This window comes from Agelaius phoeniceus, chromosome Z (genome assembly GCF_051311805.1).
Source record: "Agelaius phoeniceus isolate bAgePho1 chromosome Z, bAgePho1.hap1, whole genome shotgun sequence".
NCBI lineage: Eukaryota > Metazoa > Chordata > Aves > Passeriformes > Icteridae > Agelaius > Agelaius phoeniceus.
In genome coordinates, this window is record NC_135303.1 from 19,577,405 (window position 1) to 19,596,435 (window position 19,031).

General features: G+C 38.4%; 1 long non-coding RNA gene across 1 annotated transcript; it reads left to right on the forward strand.

Moving 5' to 3' along the window:
• Positions 1-22: 22 nt before the first annotated feature.
• Positions 23-16,001, forward strand: LOC143692241 (uncharacterized). Its single transcript, XR_013180147.1, has 2 exons — positions 23-97; positions 14,935-16,001. It is a non-coding gene; the product is annotated as an uncharacterized LOC143692241 (long non-coding RNA).
• Positions 16,002-19,031: the final 3,030 nt, after the last annotated feature.

Below are 19,031 nucleotides of genomic sequence, written 5' to 3' on the forward strand. Positions count from 1 at the left end.
TCGGCCCAGTAGCTGCGCTAGGCTGCGCCGCTAGGAGGCGCTGTCCGAGCCCCGCTGGGCACTGATCCGCGCCAGGTCGGACTGGGAGCGGGTTCCGGTGGGTCTGCGGTCACAGGAGAGAGGCTGGGGTTTGCAGGGGAAGGCCCGAAGTCCTCAGGGGAGGGTTCGGTGTTCCCAGTAATGGGGCTGGGGTCTACAGGGGAGGGTCTGGAGTCCGCACGAAACGGGTTCAGTGTCCGCTTGGAGGGGTCCGAGCCTTGAGAGCCCGCAGGGAGGGAACAAAGCGCCCCGTGCCCTTTTGACTGCCCTCGGGCAGGAACGGGCTGATGTGCGATCAGTCCCGGCGGATGAGGGCTTTTAGTGCTGGGAGAGGAAAGGCTGTGGTTGCGGGGTCGCAAGCGGTGGTCAGCGAATTGAGGGGAAGGCTCTGCAGACTTCTCTGCGGGGTGTAGGGGTGGGTGGCAACACCAGCTCAGGACAGCGGGGAGCCACGGCATGTTATCCTCCGAGGGATGGGTGCTGGGCACGGCACAAGGCAGATCCTGGTAACAAAGGATCCAAGGCGAGAGTGCTGATTGTGGTTGTAAGCTTGTCGAGAGCTTCAGTGTGCTTTAATGAAACCATGTTTTCAGTGAAATTCGTAACATAACGTAGCGAGCTGAAGCTTGGGCATGTGTTACAATGAGCTGTATCTCAACCACACATAGCCACCGCATGAGAGCCCTGTTCAACATCCCTTGCTGAGCAGATTTGTGCAGGAGATCTTCGAGAGGTTTATCTGCATAGGTAAAAGGGAAGAATTAGGGCCCAAATCTGTACTGTTTTTCAGGGGCATGTGATGAAGTATTCGTTTATCAAACAGGACTGTCCTAATGCTCCTTAAAAATATAAAAAATTTTTATGGTAAAACATAATTCTGCCACCCTCAGAATAAAATAATAGCTTTTTTTTCTGAGTAGATCTACCAACTTTGTTATGACAACAAATCTGGGTAACTGGATTTGTGATGGATGTTTCAGTATTTCTAAAAAGGCTAGATCTGTTATTAAGATGGAGCATTTGCCTCATTCATATAAAATGGAAAATGCAACACAAATTAATTCTTTGAAAGCTTATTAATATTTTTAAAGTGCATCTTTTAAAGTTAAAGTGCAAGAGTTCTGGCTTGGTCTTAATTGCCTGGTCCTTTTACTTCAGAAGGTGAAAATCTGCTTTTGTGGGTCTATAGGACATAGCAAGCAATTAGTGATTAATGTGTCCCAAAGATGCTTTCAGTATTTGATGACAAGAAATATTAAGCTCTTTGAACAGAAATGGTGACTTAGTGGCTTCAACTGATTTGCAGAGTCACACCAGCATTTTTTTGTAGAGCTCTTTGTCACATCAAGCCATCATCAAAGTTTGTGCCTTACATTATTGACTGGTTCATGGAAATGCACACTGTAGGTGCAAAGGCCTGGTCTAAGGATTCCAAGACTTGCCCTGAGCAAAGCACATGGTGCTTTGTGAAATAACAAATCAATAAACACCTGTTGCTGAGGCAGGAGCAACCCAAAGGGTTACCCCCACCTTAAGCTCTATATGGCATTAATGAAGGGTGCAGCTTTGCAGTCTCTAACAAGGGGCTACATTCTGTTCTAGAAGTGTTTCCCATGCTAGCTGCTCTTATGTAAATTCTTTAATTGGTGTAGATTAATATATTCTCAAAGTAATCTTTGCAAAGGAAAGCATGGACAAGAATTTGGAGGACCTCAAAATAGTCTTTAGCATGGGAATGTTCCATGAATTCGAAGGTCTTATTTTATGACAAAGCTAGGGGCCTATGTGTGGAATATTTTCTAAGTGTGGAATATTTGGCTTACAGGTAGTAATAAAAGGAATCAAAGTATTTGGGAGGAAAAAAAGAAAAAGAGAAAAGCATTGAAAAGATATTTTAGCAACTCTTTGAAAAGAGACTGTGAAAGAGACCGACCTTGGGGCCTACTAAGAGGCTTTAAAGTTTTCTTTCTGAATTTTAAAAGTTTTTTCTTCAAAATTAGAAAAAAATAATTAAAATTTCAGCTTTTTATGACTACCTTTGTATCAAAGTCGTTAACTTGAATAGAACCTGTCAAATCTACTAGTTTTATTTATGGTTAACATAAGGCAGTCTACCTTAGACTTCATTTTTAATGGCTCTCTATATCATTCTACTGAATTTTCCTCAATCTGCTCATACTGCTTTCATTAGTTCAAGAGCTGTTTTCATATCGCTTCACAAAGGCAATAAAAATGAATACAATAAAGTGTGATGCTTAATTTTTGTCTCTTGATGAAATCTGAGACTTGGCTTACAGTGTCCTGTCCTTTGAATTTGAAAATTTCTAACGTAGAAATACAAAATAACTCTTAAACTTCATTCTGTGACTTATGCTGTTACCTCCTAGTGTGAAGCACTGAAAAATAAACAAAACAAGCCTCACATCCTGTAAAGTAGTAGATTTCCTGTAAGACTGACTTCACTGAATTGAAAAACTATTTCTCATCTTGCATGACAGGATATCTACTTATTATAATAGCTTTGCGTGGGGAATAAAACTGTGGGGTTTTCTTTAGCTTGCCAGTCTTTTCATCTGCATTAGGTACAAATTCAGCAAGGACTTGAATTTTAAGATTAGGTACATGCTAAAGCAATTAATTTTAGACCTTTGACATAAAAGTTACGTAAAAAGATAAGATTGGTCTGTGGTTGTAATCTCATGATAAAGTACTTGGGCTTTCTTGTATACAGGAATAGACTTAATATCCTAAGGTTTTGCATTGTGGCAAACTTATCTTGAAATTTTTCATTATCCATGCCTGAACCATGCTACTGAACCATCACTACTACTGCCATTTATATATCTGGGAGAAAATGTTCTTTCAGTTTGTGCAAAACCCTTTTGAGTCATACAGTCTTCCTGCTTATACTTCCATAACACAATGATATTGTTCCTGGCAAGCAACAATAGTAAATATTAAATTATAAAGGTCACTATCATATATCTTGATGAAGTATTTTAGACAGGTAAATTGATTCCAGGCTCTGAGCTCTTAGCTTTGAGCACAATTTACTCTATTTTTGCCACAGATACTTAATTTTCTTTTACCATGCTTTTTTGGATTTTGTTTTGGTTTGTTTTGGTTTTGTTTTGTTTTTAGGAAAAAGATACAAACTTTCTCTTTATTCTCTTGCATATGTGAAAGTACAGATTGCATCATACACTAGATAGCTGCATGGCGATTTTACTTTGTAAATGGAGCCACATGCTGGCAGCAAAAAGGATGAAAGCCTTTGAACAGCTCCTTTGATGATAGAAATCTGCCCATGATCTCCTTCAGGCTGCAATTTTACTCATCGCTATTTCCTAGGTTTTTTCTAGCACCAAGATAAATTTCAATGTAAAAAAAGAGTCCCAGTGAAAGAGATATATGTTATAAAGATATGTAACACAGTTGTCATTAAAGTACTTTACATACCTTTGTATAAAGCAAAAATACACAAAACAAATACCTTTATATTGGAGGATTATTTTTTTCCAGGTGAATGGAAAAGTGCAATAAATCCAGTTATGCAAGCTTGCATCCTTAGCAAAACTTCAATTCTCATGCAGTAAATGGTGTCTGCAGACTGCAGATGAGATAAGCTTTTGGGTCACTGATGTTTATTTGATGCCTTTCCCATGTGTAAAGGATGTTCATCTCTACCTCTGGTAGGACAGTGCTTAGTTAATAAAACAATAATGAATGTCAGTGTTTCGAAGACAAATTATTCATAACAACATCTTACCTAAAGTGGTGCCATATTTTGCCCACCACTGAAAATGGTTTCTAGTTGTTTCAGAACAGAAAATGTTTATTGTTGTATCTCTGTCTTCTATTTGTATGCTGCTATCCTATGTACACGCTATCCTTTGAATCTCCATACAAGTGATCACTGGTGCCTCAATGCACGTAATCCATTGTCATTAATTTGAATGTGATACCTCAACTGTCCTGGGAAATTGTCTATATTTCTCTTATGGCTTTTTGTGTGTGTTTAAATAATCTTACTCTTGCCCTTTTGCCTCTGGGATATCTGCATAGGTATCACTGAAGGGTTGGGATTTGTCCTCTGCGTACCTTTTATTTGTTTGCTTGTTTGTTGTGAGAAAAAAAATGTCAGATGTCTGTGGTAATAACAAAAGACTTGCAAAAATGTTGAGTTGAACTAGAACTTGCATTCCATCTTTAGATTGTCTCCTAAGAATTTGGAGTAGAAAAACAGTGGATTTGCATTCTTTGTTCATACCTAATTGTATTAAGCAGAGACTGAGAGTAGGGTCCTACTAAATTAGAATGGTGCAAGTTGATCAGTAGAACAAATTGTTTGTGCTTAGGCAGGCCTTTTGGATCTTATGGAAGCAAGTAGTGGGGGGAAAAAACGCATATGGATGAATACTGCTACTATGCTATTTTTCTTACATTCAGAAGCTGATAGTGAAGTAGAGGTTCAGTAAAACACTTACGTAGTATCTGTCTTCTGATCAAAGTATGGTATATCTGAAGTTTCTATCTGCTCAAGTGATGCTATAGTGATTTTATCCAGGTAGGAGGTCACTTGGAAAGTTGTTTAACACAGAATATGGCAACCTATAGCACGTGGTTTTGATACAGACACTTTTGTCATGATCCCTTAATTAAAGAAAAGAAGGAAAGGAAGGAAATAAAAAGAAAAGGAAGGAAAGGAAGAAAAGGGGACAGAAGGAAGGGAAGTTCTGGGAAGGGAAGGGAATGGAAGTTCTGGGATGGGAAGGGAAGGGAAGGGAAGGGAAGGGAAGGGAAGGGAAGGGAAGGGAAGGGAAAAAAGAGCACCATCCTTTTTAGAAGATACCACCTGTCTCTTTTTCACTGCGTGTATGTATCGGTCTTTCACCTTTATTCTAGTACATCAGCCTTGGAAAGGTTCAAGATGCCTGTCTTCCTTTCCTCCTTTCCTTAAGCTCTAGTATTTCCTATGACTCAAATTTAGAGAATTTTGTGTTCAACATGAACATGCTCCAGCTCACTCTTTCACTTAAGGATTTTTAGGACATCCAGCTCTTTTCCCACATGGAGCCCAGGAGGCTAACCCCCCTAAACCTCAGTTTGTAAATCCTCTAAAAGTAGTGCTGCACTTAACTGATAGATATGTGAAAAATAAGTATGTGAAATATTGCCTTTGTACAAGTTATAGTCAGCCAATCTTCCTTTACTTGAACCTTCCTTCACACCTCAAATACAATCACCATTTCAGGAAAGAAGGCATTAGTTCTATTAAACCACAATTTCTAGTAGTAGGCCTTTTGTTTGAGGTATTAGAAGAATAGAACACTAACACAGTCTGTCTCTTCTTGAACTTTATACTATAGATCATAAAACAGAGTAGCTACATTTCCATTAAAATCTATTAACAGTAGGGATGGGGTTGCATAATTCAGACAACCTCCCATTAAATTCTTCATTTAAACCATAGTGGAGAGGTCAGTGGGAAATAACAGTGTAGAAGGTTATTCTGTGCATTAATGTGAATTAGTGTGACTATTTACTGTAGCCTTCATGTAAGAAATAAAAGGGAAATGCTGCAAGAAAATTGCTGCCCTTGGTATACAATTAGCAGGCTTCACTGAATAAGAAGGCAAATACTAATTTTTTGAAGCAGCATTCCTATTGACAAAATTGCTGAATGATTTCTAAAAAACAAACCCAAAAGACACAACAAACCCAAAGAAGCCAAAGCCAGATGAAACCCTAGGGGAACTGAGAAATTCTTTAACATTTCCTCAATTACTCTGAAAATATATTTGAACACTTCTAAATGGTCCCTAATGACTGCTTAGTAATTTTTCCACTAGAATTCTGGAATAGAAATATTCCAGAATAACTTGGGTCTAGGTTTTCTGTTTTATTATAACAGATTTTCCTCAAGGTAAGATGAATACTTCTATTCACACAATACAAGGATTGAAGTAAGCCTGGTCTCACTCCCTGAAAACCCAAAAGCATTTTTCATGCTGTGTGAAATCAGATTTATTTCTACAAGCTTTCCTTGGTAAAGACTCTTAAAATAGAGAAAAAGATTTTGAAAATATAGCTGCTTAGCATTCTATGAATGCAAATGAATAGCAATGATTTTGCAGATAACTGTCCAGTCTTACATATCTTTGTCTCCCAGACTACGCTAAGGCTGAGAGTGCTAGTTTTTATTTATTTTTGAAAAAAATGTTGTATTTGCTTTTGTGAAATTAAAAGTTCTTTTAAATGTCTCATTTCAATGGCATTGCTGCTCCATGGAAGTTACCTCTTTAGCATGATAAGCCTTCTCTTGTTAAGGAGAAGTGGAATATCTCATATTTGCTCATATCCCATAGACATGTCTATTCATAATGTAATCTGAAAACTCTTTTACTTAACTAATTAAATTGTGATGTTGTGGATGCCCCATCCCTAGTAGTAAGCAAACTCAGGCTGAACAAGGCTTTGAGCCACATAATACAGTGAAAGTAGTCCCTACCCTTGGCAGGGGGATTGGAACTAGATGATCTTTAATGTCCTTCCCTGTGGCAGTCCATCCTGGAGAGAAAGGGCTGCGAAACAGCCACACCTCAGGGAACAGTATTGGCCTCTAGACACTAAGATGTGAGGATAGATAACATCCAGTCAGGTTATTGTGGGAGGTGGGTGAGGAGAAAAGAACAATGGGAACATTTATGTAAATTAAGTTATTCCTTATTAGGTTCTGTTCTGAACCTTGACCTCTGATTGGTTCCATATACGGTATTGTTTCTATTTCTCTTTGTTCGCTGGTTCCCTCTCCTGAGCTAATGTATGTATAAGATTGTGTTTCCTTCATTTTGTAGTCTTCTGGAATAGCTCTACATAGTGTACGGTTTATGTTTTATTTGCCCCCTTTTATTTTTCTTTATTTAACTGGTTTTCAGGCACTCCAGTTGTTCCCATCCCTATTTTGTTTTATTGCCATGCCCCTGGCTGATGTGGTCTCAGGGCTGCACACACTGACAGAAGTGAAGGGCTCGTCCGCCACATGATGCAACACTTCCCAGCCCAAACATTCAGTGACTCTATTATTCTATTATAAATGGCATGAATAGACTAATAAACCGGCAAGATTAATGGGCAGGTTTCCCTAAAGTTCAGAAGGAGTGGAATTGTGACTGAGGCTAGCTCTTACTCCCATGAGTATCCACAAGGTTTGCTACACTCAGCTGAAATAAACTGCCCTGAAAACACATATTTCTGAAGCAAGGGGACTCAGTATTACAGGTCTTGGATCCAATTTGTAAGATTAAGAACATACCTAAAATATATGTGTCCAACCTCACTGAGCTTTTGCTACGTCTCCATAAGTATAATCCACAGTGGAAAATTTAATTCCAGGTCCTATTAACAAATCCTGTGTGAATCTATGTGGTTATATTGCTGATCTACATTGATTTTAAATTAAAATTTTCAACTTTTCTGGAAATCAGGTGGGCAGATTTCTTCAAGCATACATCTGATACCATGTGATGATCACAGTCAAAAGAAAGAAAATCCATCAGGTTCCAGATATTTTTTTAAGTTGTTCTTTTCATATTTTTTCCTTTTTAATTGACATATTGAGCAAATAATCCTGATGTTATACAATCTGTACAGACACAAATATTCTGTCCACACAACTGTCACTACAACCCAATATCATTAACAGGAAGAGTAATTTCTCAGTAAAATCTTGATGTCTTAGTTATAAAACCTTCAGTCATGTAGAATCATGAAGTGAAACAGAGCCCAGAAAGCCACCTGTTACATTACACTGCCCTTCCATCATACTGCCACAGAGTGGGGGTCATGAGATTTAAAATGAATACTCTTTCATTTAAATAGTTCTGAACATTATAAACAATACAGCTTCACAAGTAAATAGTGTTCAAATATTATTCTTTAATGCTCCAAAGTTCACCAATCCCTAAAACCAATAAGGAAAACTGGAGTGATTTAGGATAATTCTCACTAGGTAAAAGCTGGTGTAAGTTCACTGATCCTAACAGATATACATCATGATCTATCAGCCAATGATTTGATCAGCCATAGACAAAGAAAGGAGAATGAATATGAAATTTGAATGCTTGCAAGCAGCAGCTGACTGAGGCCAAGACAAATGAAAATATAACTTTGTTTTCATTATATTGGATTCTTTTCACTGAATGGTAAAGAAAAAAATGATAAGCTATTCCTTGAATAAATATTCATATCAAGAATTGTGCAGAACAGCAGTGTCCAGATGACCTGCTCGGAAGCCTTGGAATGCATCCCAAGGCTTCTGTGTGGTCACCTAGCCTGGAGACCTGTCTACAGTGTCACAGTTCCCAGTGGTGGGTAGTCTTAAATCTAAGCAAGGATAATACATGGACAGCTGTGCACACAGCTAAGTTCCTAGATGAAAAATCAAAGAACAATTTCAGACTGTGTGGATTGTAGAAACATACAGCAAAGGAAAGTTAAGATTAGAGAAAAGGTTTAATTATGTGATGAAATCCCTAGAAAAATGTCATAAAAGGTGATAAATCTCAAAATCACATGACTTTTCAAGTCATAAAAGTGTTCTTCCACTGTAGGAATTCAGTCTTGACAACCTGTAAAGAGGAAAAACTGAAATGATTTCTTGGTTGCAAGTGACAGGGACAGAAATGGTCAATAACTTTACTTAGGGAAAAGAAATGAGCTACAGCAGATCTGCATTTCCTTTCTGCCTTAGCCAGAGCTTGTTCTAAAGGCTCTAAAGATTGTCCCTATTAGCTAAAATATGAAAGCAACATTAGTGATAAATACCACTGCACAAAGAAAGACCTCGATTTCCAATTTAGTTTGTATGGCTAGAAATTATTAAATTGTTATCTAGTATCTTTCCTTTTTTGGGGAGGGGGGCAGTGGGGATGGGAGGAAGGGAGGGGAGAGCAAGTTTGCTAGAAAGGAGGAATTCAAAAGAAGACCAAATCATTGAAATGAGCCTGGCCAAATCTTTGATTAGATTCACTAGGCATTTAAGAAAAGGACTCTGCCTGGATTAAAGCAATATATTCAACATGCAAGACTAGAATTCAGACTAGTTAGGAATACGAATTACTTTACTTGAGAACTATGAATGTTTCTGCATTTGGGGCTCTGCCAGTTTCAAAGAAATAGAATAGCTCTCTTAGTCAAGAAGTAACTCCTCCTCTGAAGGGTTTTATTGGATGAGTAACTGTACAAGAGCTTAAGTAGTTTTGTAATGATTTTCATTTCACAGCAGTTGTGCTGGAGTATGTATACCTATTAGGGACCTTGCACAGTAGTTTTTGAAGGGCATATATTTATCTTCTGTTACTACATCTATCAATGATCAGAATATCAGAGTATAATCTTCCTTCAAAGTAAGTGATTTAGGTTAGGAGCAAACAACTTTTGGTAAATTGCCATGGAGACCCTGGGGGGCATCCCCTGGGTTGGGGAGTCAAGAAGCTTCCTGCAAAAACCTGTTAAGATCCCATTGCCACCTTCCCCTGCTCCTATGTCCCCATGTCCCTGAGACACTCCTTCCTTAATCCCCAATTGGCCCTTATCTTTGTACTGCCCCGAGACCAGGGTCAGCCCCTGCCACTTGTGAAGGAGAAACCTTGAATCTCCCCATAAGTATGCCTGGGGACTCGGAACATCTCACCTCACGGCTGAATTAAACATCGGTGGATACCATGCAAAGGCCCTTTTTGCTTCCTTGGACTTTACTAGCAGCTATTCAGGCAGCAACAAATTACCATGGCTGTAATACAAATTAACTCATTATTAATTAACCTTTTTCACTTGAGAGTATATCAACATGCAATACTAAAAAGTGTTCCATTTATTTCAATTTTATTTTTCAAACATCTCAGAGGATAGAAGAATACTGCTCTATTGTATATTGGGGTAGAACTGCAGCATGGGAGCCTAATATTATATATACTAGTAGTTATATACTTTCCTCTTTTTTTCAGTCATAGGAGATAGCAAATGAGGCACTTTAGACAGCCTTTTTACACATTTTTAACCTCTGCTAGGACACAGTGAAAATCAAATTCCATGTTTCTAAAAGCCAGCTGTCTGAATTCAATTACCAGGAAATAGAGACCCTGTGTTTACCTCTGATGTTTGATATAGTAGGTTCCTGCTCCTGATCCAGGTGGGAGGGTTACTATTACATTTGGCCTCTACTTCAGCAAAGGGAGTTTAGCTGAAATTAGTGCTTGCTGATAGTGCAATCAACAGTAGTGATTTTCCCTTAGTGAAAAATCTTCATTGGAAGTACAGTTCTGCTGGAAATACAGTACTCTGTCATGCTCACAAACACGGAATGGTGTTCTTCCTTCATAAATTAAGGCAGAACAGTGAGACGTGTTTGATGTTGTATAAAACAACTTTATGGAACAGGTATCTGACCACTGTACTTGAAATACATTACCTCTCTGTGAGCTTCATAAACTGAATCACAAACACTGTCTTGCAAGGGTCTTATTTGTGTCTGCAGACTAAGAAAACAAAAATACAACCTAAGAAAATAATTGACTTTTCATCACATTTCATGCTAAAATACCTCACAAATTTTTGAAAAATATTTAGACATATCTAGAAAATTCAAGGGTCTTAGTATTTCCAAAGAAACCCTATGCTAACACTGGTACCACTACAGTGCTTGTAAAAATCCTGGTTTTTCTTTCTCAGTTAAAACTGAGGGAAGAAGGTTACCTGATTTACGATGTTTACAAAGTTTCCAAAAAAAGCTGTATTCTGTTTCTACCTCTGTGAGTGTTCATAGCTTGTTTCAAGAGGTGGTTAGGCATGCTGCCTCAAATAAAAAGAAATTTTCCATAGCTACTTATGCCAGTGATGGATTTTATTTCTCAGATATTATAATAATATGCAATCATCAACTCAGAAGACATTAGCAGTGCAGGAGCAACAGTGATGCCATTGGTCTCTGTTGCTGATGTGTGTTCCATGGGCTTCCTGTTGATGCAAGAAGAGAACATGAGGATGAGATTAAAATTGACACTGGCATAGTAATGTGATTATTGATGCTTTGGAAATCTGTAGTGCAACTTAACAAAAAATCTGTTAACAGCAATTTAAAGGGCAACGTATTCTCAAATTTAATGACACAATCACAAAGTTATTTGCCTTGGAGTATATAAATACCTTGTAGTTCTTCTCATGTAGGATTTTGGTTCATTTGAGAGGTTAGGTAGCAATTTAGTAATTAAATTACATAATTTACTATATGGGACTTCCAGTTATGTAAAAATTTAATTCAGTTTTATTTCCTACTTGTCTAAGACACTTTTGTCATGGGAATATGACTATAATAATTTAGAGATGTGTCTTCTGTTGCTAAAATTTCCTAGGTAATTATGTCTCTCTTACACTGATGGCACACTTGTGAAAACCAAACACATCAGACTCTCTTTATCTTTTTGATTGTGAGCTAAATTCAACATTGTCATCAAAATTACCCTGGGAAGGTTGATATTGAAGAGCAAATTAATTGTTCAAATAGATTTTCTCTTGGAGAAGCACAGGCCATGATTGCAACCAAGCCAGAGCTTGTGGCCAAAATGAGAAAGCTTGCCCTCAAGAGCATTGCAAATCTCCCCACTGAATAATCAGGCATCTTTCTTCCTTTTTGGAAACTGTCAAAGAGACTCATACTGGTGCATTCTTCCAGGCATCAGGCTTAACCACATGGTGTTAGGAACAGGTCACTCAAAAGGGAAGAAGGGAAGAGAGGTAAAGGACATGAAACAGAGAATGAAAATTAAGTTTTGATAAAAGGAATGGGAAGTAGGTAGGAGTGCTAACAGAACAGAGATGAAATGTAGAAATCTTTGTCAGCTGGTAGGCATGTCATGAGTTTATTCTCAAGGTTGTGAAGTTGGTGCTGTTTTGTTTTTCTCCACCCCATGCACATAAATGTGTAACACTGTAGTGTGGCTGATGCTGCAGAGCTGTGTCACCCCTGGTGGAGGCTGAGGAAAAGGTGTCACTGACACCCTTGGGAGATGTGGCCAGGGTGGTGAGCCTGCCTAATCATGGGGGACAGGGGAAAACTGGATCATACCCTGAGGATTTGGACTTGCATAACTGCTTCCAGAAGAGAAGAAAAATGTTCTAGGGAGATCACATATATTCTTATCTCTTTCTTTCCCTTTTCCCTCAATCTATTACAAAATAAATTGCCTAAAATAAGAAAGCATTCTAAAACTAATTTTTTTAAAGTGCATTGGATGTATGAAAGCTAGTTTTATATGGTTTAGATGCTGGATGGGATGATGTTGGCATGTTGAGAATCTTCCAGAATAACTGTTATTTCTTCTGTTGGACATAGAAAATCAGGTGGACAAGATTTTCCATGGAGAAGTTTCTGGTGCTCTGCCATCTCATTGTGTATCTGTGTTTGTGTGTTGTGTGTATAAGCTGTACCAAAAGAAAAACTAAAAACTAAAAAAAAAAAAGCTATATAGTTGTCTCAGTCATGCCAGGGTTGAAGCTTTTCTTAACAGCCTTCAACTGTGAGTGCAGATGAGTGTAGCAAGCAAAATATACATTCAGAGAATGAATTGTATTCCTATGTGTAGGTGGAGCATAAACTCTAAAACTAGCTAGCAGGTGAACAAAATATGGCAATAGTAGATTTCACTGTCTCAAAAAAGAGATGCTTTGTTAAAACACTTCGTAAATATCTATCTGCAGGCTTCCTAAATTGACATCAAAAACTTCTTTTTTGGCCAAACAATGTATGTAACTATCCTCCCTAATAATGCCCATGTGCCTAGCCAATAGTGCAATCATGTATTGCTGAGGATTTTTTTTTACATTACCCATCCAAGCTGTTTGGGGCAGAAGAAGTTTATGCCATAACAACAGAGAAAAGGAAGAGGATTTTCTTTGTACAGAGAGTACAAACATTATTTGACATCTTTACTCTTTTTTAGCCTATGGAGTAATCTTTAAGCTTTCTTTTTCTTTTGATTGCAGTTCATGATATGTTAGAAATCTAACTGATAGATATCTAGAAAATTCAAAGGTTTTAGTATTTAGTATTTAGTATTTCATAGACTGTTAGAAATCTATTACTTTAAACAGAAAAAGAGGAACAAAATCTTATGCAGAAAAGACAGAAAACTACGGAAATGAGAGGTCAAATGTCTTTCTAAAGGTAATGCAGCTTCTAGTACTACTGGTAGCATCCATATTTCTTGAATCTTTTAAATCTCACAATAGTAGCTTTGTCCCAGGGCTTCTTACTTGCTGTTTTGCTATTTTTCTAAGATTTGTTATTTGTCTATTGAGTTCCATGCCAGGCAAATCTAGCATCTTCATTTTCTAGCCTTGTATTCCATCCTGTCCTCTCCAAACTGATTCAGCCATCCCTTGAAATTACAACTGTGAAACTGCTAAATTAACCTTACAGTTGCTCCCTCATTTTAATAATCATAATAATAGTAATTGCTATAGTAATAATAACAATAAAAATAATAATAGGAAAATATTGATTTCTTTGAAAAATTGAAGTACATTTAACTATTCTCAGCTAGGAATAGATTAGATCATCAACTACTACTTCTGAAAAATATTCAAGGAGAATATAGTTGGACATGATGCATTATAGATAGAAATGTGTTTTCATTACAAATAATGTGCTCTAACATCAGAAATAAGACTGATTATTGCCTTTTTATGTCCTAGGATATTTCTAGAATATTATAGGACACTATTTGGCTCAGGCTCCAGCTACTTTCTTTCTCTTTCCCTGAGATGATGTAAGCACCATACCTATTCCCATATCCATATTTAAAATGAACAATTTTCTGAGCAAGTAAGATGAACTATTACAGAGGAAGCAGAAAGATGTGCCACCACGGTTGAACAAAAGCATTTTAGCAGGAGGCCAACACTACAAAAGAAAAGTCTCCCCAGAGGTTCTTGCTTTATTCACAGCTAGAATGACCTAAAAATAACATATTGCTATATAGAATCACAGCTATATTATTCCCCTTGCAGTGTTACCAACACTTCAAGCTAAATTAAAGAAGCCATTCTAAATTTAATTTTCAGAAGCGTACCTTTCCTCTTCTCTGACTTCTGCTTTATAATCTACTATTACTTTCTTCTGGTTAATTAAAGAAATACTATTTAATTCCCTACATGTCTGTCTTGATGATGACATATATTTGAAAAGGTACTTTTTGATCCACACTCTCTCCTGTAGTTCTATTTCATAAAGAAATTCACAAGGTTTTTCTAGGATCCAGGTAGAAGCTCAGCAGTTTCCTAGTTTCTGAACAGTCGATAGAGAGAGTAGCATGGAGGTTAATTATAGCATAAACTAGGATTTTCCGGCAGGATATATTTTCTCCTATTTTGATTCATGGGATTCACTTACTTAAAAACACATCATGGTACACCCACTTGTTAAAGGTCAAAATTATTTCACAGTAAATCAATGTCACATAGGTTTTTGTGTTAGGCAATTATTTTTAGCATCTTATTTACTGCTACAATGCTAATGGTAGCTAAAAAGAAGGATATGTATGTTAATTAATGTTCACTAGATTTTTTTTTTCAATGTAGCCTCTTGTTTCTGATTTGCATTGTATAATGCTCATCAGACAGTGCTAAGAACATTATGTGTATCAGCAGCATCTTCTGGAACATCAGTGGCCATATTCAGTTGCTGTACAGTGTATGTCGAATAATCATCCTCTGCTAGGAAATTATAAAACTGTGTCATTTGATTGCAATTACATCCTCACTCATGCTAAGGTGCTGGCTTTAAAGAGTTCTTATCAACACATCTAACCAATAATTTTTGGTTGGGTTTTTTTTCAGGAGACGAGTTGAGAGGCAATAAGTAAGAGCTCAAGTCTCTGCAGGACACACAGCTTTGCAATGGTTTTTGTGTATGTGCATTTACTTCCTCTATAAAAACTTTGTGAGAGATTTAACAAGACCCTGGAGAGGAAGAATATAAAGTTTTCCTCAAGACAGCAAAAAAACCCTCATCATTTCCTGTCAAAAAGTGAACCATACTTCCACAGAAGAAACAGATACACTTTTGGCCAAGACTGGTGGTGAAGGTGTAGAACGTTCTTGTTACATGAAGTCATTGGCTGGAGACAGGGACAACACAAACTCTCAGAGATCCATGCCACAACAGCGATCATTTGTTATGGAAGATTCCTTATATAGGGGGTTTGAAACTCCAGGGTTTAAACAGCTGATTGATTGGGGTCTCTCTCCACCCAGATCTCTGGCCAGTGGTGCTTTTTCATCTAGGCTTGAGCAGGGTTGGCTGAGGGTCCCCGTATAGGTTTAAATCCAACCTATCCAGGGACTTATCTGTTTTCTGGAATGAACCAGGCTAGCTGAATTGGATTTGTGTTACAGCTAGATTTACCTTGTCCAGCTACAGACCAGCTGTGTACAGTACACAGCTGGTCTGTAGTACTGTGTCACTTTCTCAGTACTGTGACACTTTCTCAGTTTCTGTACAGTAATCTCTGAACAGGTTGCCAAAAATAAGAAAATGCTTGGAGGACATAGTGCAGCTATAGCTGTTTGGGTACTATGGACATTGTCAAAGTACTATGGCCTATAGTATATCAGCTCTCTTTTCAGGTATATTATATCAACTCTCTATTCCTTCAAATTATTTTCATTCCTATTTAAAGTGTTCCAAAGTGCATCTGTTTGGATAGGGGGTGGAAACATCATTACACTTCCCCCCAAAGTCAGCTATGCTTCTTGCACCAGAAGAGTGAGGCATCTACTGGAAGAAGAAAACCCCTACACTGCAATAACTACTAATGTCAGTGTTTAAATAATCATCTCTAAGCATGTACATTAATTCCTCATGGACATAAATGAAGTATATAAACCCATTTCATTCTAATGTTTCATATTTGTTCTTTATTTGGTCTTATTTCCAATCCAGACTGCTGCAACTTGGGGAGAGAGAGGGGGAGAAGAGAATGAAGGTGGGAATGGCACACTAATTTCTTATGAAAAGTATGTCTAGCGTGTATTAACTCTATCAAAACTCAGACTATTACAAGGCTGAAATATGAGCTGAGCCCCTGTATGGCTGAGATGCCATTAAGCTTGACATTTCTAGGGCTGCCTGGAGCTGGGATTAATCTCTGAATTGAGACTTTTGTGGGTTAAAGGAGAGGAAGAACAGGTAAAAAGAAATGGAAGTGGTGGTTTGTACTCAGTTACAGCAAATCAAATTGATCAACTTTTTCTTCAAGTGCTAAATTTGCAGAAATTTCCTAGAACAAGCTCATTGCATTGATGTATGTGGAAATGAGGGCAGTATTGAATGCAGTCATGTGAAGTGGCAGTCTTGAAGTCATGTGAAATTATCTCTAACGACTCCACTCTAGTTTACATTTATCCATTACTCTGTGTTACTACTCCAGATAGAGCTGTAGCTTTTCTTTGCTGAAATGAGAATCCACTATCACCTTCATCATACCCCTGCTATTTATTTAACTTACTGCACTTCAAGTGTTTCCATGGCTTTTTGGGCAATGAAAAGGGATGTTAGGGCTTTTGAGGTGATTGGCTGAAGGATCAGGATCACAGATAGTGTTTTCTTCATGCCTTTCAACAACAGTAAAGAATATTGAAAGGAATGAGCAGAGTCAATAGATTAACATGCTGTTCCAAGGCTGGTGTCACTGACAGAATTTGGAGGTTTTTTGATCATAGGATGACCTATATAATGCCAGGTTGGCTGACACCTGATGAGGTGCACCTTTCTCAGAGGGGAAAAAGGGTTTTGCACAGGAGTTAGAAGGGCTTATCAACAGAACTTTAAACTAGTCTGGAATGGAGAAAGGAAAAAGAGCATACTTGCCACTCATGAGTAATGGGGAGGGACATGAAAGTTTGAGGGACTATGTGTTAGTGAGATCCTTCAGTCTTCTCCATGGGGTGTTAGCTGCAATGAGATGCACTTGACCAACACATGCAGCATGAGTCCTTGAGATACTTCAGTGTCATCCCTGGTGGAATGAGTCCTCTGACAGAAGTCTGTTTTTGGATGGCTACAGGCTGTTCAGGAGGGATAAGCAGGGCAGAAGAGGCAGTGGAGGTCATGGTGGCAGGGTGTCATTGCGTGTAATGGAAGGGCTGGAATGTGTGGAGCTCACTTTTGGCAATGGTCCAGTTGAGAGCCTCTGGATAAGTATTAAGGGACAGGCAAGTAGTGCAGATTTCCTCATGGGAGTCTGCTATGGACCACTGAGACAGGTTGAAAGCACTGATGAATTATTTTCTAAGGAACTAAGAGACACCTAATTCAGCCACCCTTGATCATATGGGACAATCCATCTTGCCAGATATTAACCATATTATTAGTATAGGAATTATTGCCATATTATTAGTATGGGAATAACACACAGGTGGTACAAGAAGGTCCAAAACACCCCTAAAATACTTGTGTTATAACTTAACTGGAAGGACACAGACCTGTTAAAACGAGTCCAGAGGAGGGTCATGAGGATGGTTATAGGATAGAGCATCTTCCCTCTGAGAAAATGCTTAGATAATTGGCATTGTTCATCCTAGAGAAGAGAAGACTCCAGAGAGTCCTTATAGCAGCCTTCTAGTGGGGGCCAACTAGAAAGCTGGTAGAGGGACTTATTGCATGGGCATGTAGTGATAAGATGGCTTTGAAGTGAAAGATAATTGGTTTAGATTAGACATTAGGAAGAGAGTCTTTACTTTGAGGGTGGCAAGGCACTGCCACAGGCTGGCCAAAGAAGCAGTGGATGTATCATAGAAAGTCCATATCATAGAAGAGTTCAAGGCCAGGCTGGATGGATCTTTGAGCCACCTGGTGAAGGGGAAGGTGTCCCTGCCCATGGGCAGGGGGATTGGAATGACATGATCTTAAAGGTCTCTTCTAATCCTAAACATTGTATGAGTCTGTGATTCATGGTACAGTACTAAAGGAGGCAACTATGACAGGTGCCCTTCTTGGTTTGTTTCTTTCTAAAAGAGAGATTCTAATGAGTGAAGTACTGACTGGTGGCTATCTTAGCCACAGTAACCATGAAGGAATCAAGTCTGAAATCTCTGACAACAGGAGGAAAAGTGCCAGCAAAATGTCAGCCCTGGACAAGAGGAGAGCAGACTGCTCAGGAAACTAATTAAAGCAGTCCCTGAGAAAGTGCTTTAGAGGGTACTGGGGTACATCAATGCTGGTCACTTTTTAAGCACCGCTTCCCAAGAGCACAGGAATGGGCAATTCCAAAATGTTAGAAGTCAGGTAGGGGAGGCAAAAGGTTGGCTTGGCTAAGCAGGCACCTTCTGGAACTGAGGTAAAAACAAGAAAGTGTATGGCCAATGGAGGAAAGCTCATGTGACATGAAGGGCATACAGAGATACTGGTCACCACTGTAGGGAGAAAATTTGTGTGTCTGAAAGTCTGTTGCAGCTGAAGAAGACCAGAACTGTGGGGGACAGTAAAATGTGGTTTTTTAGATGTGTTAATAACAAAACAGCTATAGGCAGAAATAACATTGTCCCAAAGATCTGGCTGATGTTATCATGAGGCCTTTCTTTTTCATTTTTGGATGATCTTGGGCTTCTGGAAATGTCCTGGTCAACTGGTCAACTGGCAAATTTCCAAATTCCAGCTCAGGTCATTCTATGATTTACAATTCACTTCCAGGACCCTGCACACAGGTTCAGAATTCTCTTGAACTGAGTGTTATGTAAGATGTGGGCAGATATAAAGAATTTTTGTCTTTTCCTACCCTCAAATATTCAAATATCAATCCTAAGTGTGTGATTTTTTGACTGAAGGGAATCTGAATCCTTAAAAGCTGATTATCTTATACTGTTCTCACTGTTGCCGTATTTTAGTATGTTATAACCCTGTAAAGAACCTGGAGTACATTGCAGAAATATGATGC